Genomic DNA, 6,000 nt, shown 5'->3' with positions numbered 1-6,000 from the left:
AGCAGGTTTTCAGGAGTTGGGTCACAGGCCACGTCGTACCACCACTGGTTAAGGCTCTGGCGTCTTCCATCTGTCAGCGCTCTGCTTAAGAAGCCAGAGGAAGCCGCCTGCAACGAGCTGCAGGTGTTGGTCACGCCCCCTCAGCCAACTAGGCACACCTGAGGAGTAGAATTAGAGCAGAACAACACAGAGAACCCTGACACAAAGTATCCATGTGTTTTTGCCTGTTTTTCCCCTGCCATTCACTATATGCACGCGAGAAAGCAACAACAAAAAACCGCGTGTTAACGTCAAATAAACGCAAGCAACGCAAGCATATCGAGTTAGCAAGCATTTCAGTTTAAAGTTCTTCCAGCATGGAATATGACAGAAACAAGTTAGTTGTAACCACTGCCAAGTTAAACTTTGGTATTGAACATAAAATGGTAATGCTGCTCCCTGCTGTTACCTCAGAAATTGCCTGTTTTTGGTAGATTTTTTCCCCATAAAGAGAATTCCCTGTCAGTGGCAATAAGCTTTAATTTATTATTATTGCTATTTTGTGTTTTACATGTTTAAGTTGAGCTTTACACTAAATATGTGTTACTGATAAGTGCTACAAATGTTACAACACTTTTGTTCATATGGCAGCAGAACATTAAAATAAAAGTGCTCTTTACACTACTTTTGAATTCATTCTTGGAGTTTGTAAATACAATGTGATTAATCATGATTAATCAGGCAAATTATGCGATTAATCGCGATTAAATATTTTAATCGTTGCCCAGCCCTAATATATATATCTATCTATATATATATAGATAGATATATATATACACACACACACAATATTTCAGGAGGAATATATTTCACACAACATAGGAGCCTAGATTCAGATTCAATGTCCAATGGCATATTTTCTAATACACTGATCAGATAGCTCACAGGGTAAGGAGACACCTTTTGGAGGGAAGTGATTAAGTAAAATGACCAAATCATATTGATTTAACATAAGGCTGCTGAAAAAAGCATAAAGCAAAAGGTTTGTGTGTGACCAATGTCCACTATTGAATTAAGTATATCCAAATCCTTTTTTTTCAGTGTGTATGTAATTTTTTTAGATAACATTCTGACTTGCTTTAACCGTTTAAAGTACTTCACAAAGTGTGTGTTGGGACAGATTTCCTCATCGAAATAGCCAGTTTCTTTAATGCATCAATAGTCCCGTTTCCATCAATGTTTTTTAATGTGCATTTTGAAGTATTGCATTAGAAGGGGTTGATGGAAACAGCCAAATTCTAATTAATTTACAAAATTTCCCAAAAAAGTTTTTAAGCTTGCTTGAGATGGTTTTTGACTTTATGGAAAAACAGTAAATGCGCTAAAGAGGAGATGGAAACACATTTGTTGAATCAATGCTGACGTAGCGAACATTTACCTCATATGACTGACCAGCTGTTTGGCGTCTGCTCGGATGTTCCCAGCACGCTCGAAAACGGGTCAGGTGCAACAATAGGTATATGTGGCCCGACAAAGAGACACAAGCATTTCTAAGTCTCATCCGTTGAAGAAAAAAAAAAAAAACTTGACACATTCATAGGCTCGCTCCATTACTGATCTGTGGTCCGTGCTAGTTAGCAACATCTACTTCCTGTTTATTAACAGCAAACAGGCTTAAATCAGAGGCAACCGGACTTTCATTCAGTTCTTTCTGAAACTGAAGAAAAATCCCAACTTTTGTCTTTACAAATATCTTTAAAAAAATAACATAGATTAAAATGGAATAAAAACAAGTGTGCCTTACAGATGTTATTTATTTGCATGATATTATATTCGTTTTATCTTAGCTGATCCCAAGAGATGGAATTTATTGATTTTTATTTCTCAAGAGTGCTTGGTTCCCACAGCGTGTGAGAGGAGGGAGCAGCTGAGAGACGCTGGCTGAAATCAGGGTCCATCAGCCGGATCAACCGTGAGCGAGATGCCGCTGATTCCGCGGAGCTTTAATATCCAACTTTACCGCCCTATCCGCCAGAGGGCTGGCAGGACATGGGCGCCAGAGGCGAGTCGTCAGAGCACAGGAGAAGCAGGTAACGGTGAGGCCGATGAGAGCTCGGAGGGAATCACTGCTGGCCGGCTGGAGATCTGACGCAAGAGGCCCGTGGAGTTAGATGTTGGGAGCTCAGAGACCAAGGAGCGCTGCGGGCGGATCCGGAGCGACTTGAAGGGAGCAGAGAGGCGGCTTTCGACGTCGGCTCTGAGGCCGGGGGGGTGGAAGCAGACACCTGCAGCTGGGCGCCTCCGCTCATGAGTAAACACCTGCGGAGAGAGAGGGAGACAAACGGCTGCTGCCCGCGGAAGCCTGAGAGCACATGGTGTTCATACTACGCGCTTCCTGAACAGGTTGAATGTGATTGGCTTATGAGTAAGTCACCCCACGTGGAGTATTTTCCAGTGATTGGCTTATACAAGGGAGGCTTCTGATTGGTTGCAAACCATTCTCTGGTTAAAAAAATGTACGCGTGATCTAAAAAATGCACACACAAATGCTGTGAAGTTTAAAGCCTAGAGCTGTGGATGTGTGGGTCTTGTTCTGTGTGTGTGTGGATTGTTTTGTGCATGTGTGGATTTTTTGTGCACGTGTGGATTTTTTTGTGCACGTGTGGATTTTTTTGTGCATGTGTGGATTTTTTTGTGCTTGCGTGGATTTTTTTGTGCTTGCATGAATCGGGCCTGTGCATGCGTGGATCTTGTCCTGTGTGTGTGTGGATTTTTTTGTGCATGTTTGGATTTTTTTGTGCATTTGTGAATATCGAGACCCATCTGGCTCCATAATCCAGGTGTCTTTGTCAATTCCAGTGGCTCGCACTTGAGCAACCTGCAGTTGGTGCAATGCTGTTTTTAAGGACATGGAGCCCCATCCTCCTAGGCGCATTCAAAGTCAGATGCAAATTAATGATCCCAGCCACTGTCCTGGGTCATTAGATGCTATTGCTTGGTGTGAGTGGAGTACTTGGTCACCTGAACCACGATGAGACTGCTGATGTAATCTCTGAAATGTGTTGGAGGACAGAGCTGTAAACACAGCTACTGAGGTCACTGAATAAGCTGTTGTTGCTGTATCACCCAATGTGTCTCTGACTGTTTGACACTGCTGTTAACATGGTTATTTGGACACATGGTCAGTGCCTTCTGGTTATTTTTACTGAGTCGCATATGTATTAAGGGGCAGGGAGAGGGCAACCCAAAATACACGTGAACCTAAGCATTATATCACGCACATTCCGATTTAACAAGGCGTCTGCACATGGTTGTATACATCAGATTTTTGTTTGTTTAGTTTTCAAATTTCTCCCCATTGCCAACTTTTATTATTAAAGCTTCACATTCTTGCATATGAAGCCCCAGATCCCTTTAATTTACCTTTTTGCCATGGCTTGTGGAAAATTAGAAATTGAGCTTCTTGTGGCTGTCTTTTAACAATTGTTTTCTTCTTGCTACTCTTTCACAAGTGCCTGATTTGTGATGTGCACGACTTCTAGTTTTCCAGTTGACAGGTTCTGTCACCTGAGCTGTGGAAGTCAGCAGCTCTTCCAGAGGTTTCATGGCCATCCTTCCTGCTTCTCTGATTATTGCTCAGTTTCGATGGGGGGCATGTCATGATGTACTATGAGAACATGTGTTTGCTGTCAGCATTTAATTGCTTTTCAGCTATTTTACTGAGCAGAGAGGGAAAGAGAAGGAATAATAAATGTTTGAAAACTCTTCAGACATATTAATGTGTATTACAGCAACAAAGTTGCAGTCAGGTTCAATAGGTATGAAATGCAAAACAACTAAATATTAAAGTTAATGCACAAAAATTTTAATTTTGCTTTTGCCTACAATTACATATTTGCATACAACATCACCAATATGAATGATTTAAACAGGATTTATTCACACAAAAGCCAAACATGTTTGGGCTTTTGTTTTGACATTAATTTGGAATATCAGTGCAGCAGTCTCAGCTGTGTCTTAATCAATGTCCTGCAACCAGGACAAAAAAAGAAAAGAAAAAAGAACAACCGTCGAAGAAAAAATAGCCCCTATGGTAGCTGTGGAAAACAAAATTGCGACCAACCCCCTCAACATCTTCATATCTAACTGAACATACTGGGACATCCTAGTCTCGGCTTTGTTTGTATTTTGGCGGTCTGCCACTTGTACTCTGCAAACGTGTTTGTTTTCCATCATCTCCGCTTTTGACCATCTGTGTTGGTTGTCTCGCTTTCTGATGCTTGGACAAGTAGGGCTGCCAAGGGCTCGTCTGCACGTTGAAGAGAATAGAGAGCACTGATGTGTTTGCTCTGTCAGCAATCCAGAGTTTTTCACACACACATAAAACCACATATGCAAATGCAATATACACACAACTGTACGCATGCAAAAACTGAAAGAGACAATTATTTAGCATATGTAGACTTGTGTATGTATAGCTGCTAAAAGCAAACCCACTCTCTAGCTCATACCACAGTGTCTTTGTTGCCACTCTAGCTCTTGTCTTCTCCTCTGGTGCCCCTTGTAGAGGGCTTTGATATCGCTTCCAAGCCTGGTTTCTGCTGACCTGCTTTGATGCTGGTGTCTAGTTGTCTTGTCATCTCCCTTTTCTTTTCTTTCCTCTCTTTCTCTGGCTTCTCTTTTGCTTTGTCGATACAACATGGGTGCCCGAAGCTATAGTTCTTAATCTTTTTATTCCTCTCCGTGTCTTATTTTTGCCTTCTGCCTCTGTTCATCATCCTCTCAGATAGTTCTCTGATCCACCTATTTTGGTGGATTTCTGTTTATTTGTTGCATTTTTTTCCAACAATTTAACTATAGCTCTCGGTTTATGCTATAGCGCACTGTTTTATATCTGCATACATTTGAAATAAAAGGGCTTTCTACCATTACATTTCTAGTTAAAGGATGTCTTGGTACACAATGTTGCAGCCCCCTTAAAACCCTAAAAAGAGCAAAGCCCATCAACTAATAAACAAAATCACAGAGTTATTTGCTACATCACATACCTGATTTAATAAAGTAAAGAGATTATCCACACTATTGCAGGAATTTTCAGATCTCCTGCTCTGTTTAGCCCTTAATTTCAAAAGCAAACCAAGTTTTTCATTAAATAAATCTCATAAAGGGCCACTTTATACAAATACTGTTACCTTACTTAAATAGAAATGTTGGTTATCAATTATTTACTGGAGCAATTACTTATGATCAACTTTTTACTTCTACTCCTTCCATTTTGATGCCATTATCAGTACTTTCTACTCCATACATTTTAAAAATAGCCTCATTACTTCAATTTTATTTCAGCTTGTTTTCATTTCCAACCCATCCTTGTTCCATGGTGCAAGACCCACTAGGTTCTGGTTTGCTAACCAGCAAAAACAACAACAAAAAACTTGGATGTTTATTTACATTCTATAAAAAGGTTATTAATAGAATGACTCTGAACAGTGACGGCCCAAGATTTTATGGTGCCTTAAGCAGAATTAAATTTGGGTTCCCTCAATTATTGTTTTAACCTAGATGTGGTGGAAATTCCGAGCATACTTCTTAAATGGCATGGGGTGGGGTGGTACATACTGTGACCTGGAGGGGGGCGGGGTGTGATGTGCCTCATTTGTATTTAAAGAGATGGCAGAAGCACCCAAAAAAGGGAGGGGAAGGAAGGGCTTTGGGGTTACAATATTGAGAAATTCAGACCATAGTATGGCAGTTCCTCTTTTTTACAGACCACAAATGGATGATTTAAATGTGAAAAGGAATGCTTTAAACAGCACAATATTTCCCATTTAAGTAGTTTTTACTTTTACTTGAGTTAAAAAAAACTTGAGTTGATAGTTCAAGTTCTACATAAGTATTTTTAAACCCTAGTATCTATACTTCTACCCGAGTAGTAAATGTAAGTATGTTTGACACCTCTAGGTATTCAACATTTGTTTTGACTTGTCTTGACCCTGTTTCCAATAGATGTAAGCAGTAGAC

Source organism: Fundulus heteroclitus, unplaced genomic scaffold (genome assembly GCF_011125445.2).
Source record: "Fundulus heteroclitus isolate FHET01 unplaced genomic scaffold, MU-UCD_Fhet_4.1 scaffold_67, whole genome shotgun sequence".
Lineage (NCBI taxonomy): Eukaryota > Metazoa > Chordata > Actinopteri > Cyprinodontiformes > Fundulidae > Fundulus > Fundulus heteroclitus.
The sequence above is the reverse complement of the archived record's forward strand: the minus strand, read 5'-3'. Positions refer to the sequence as shown.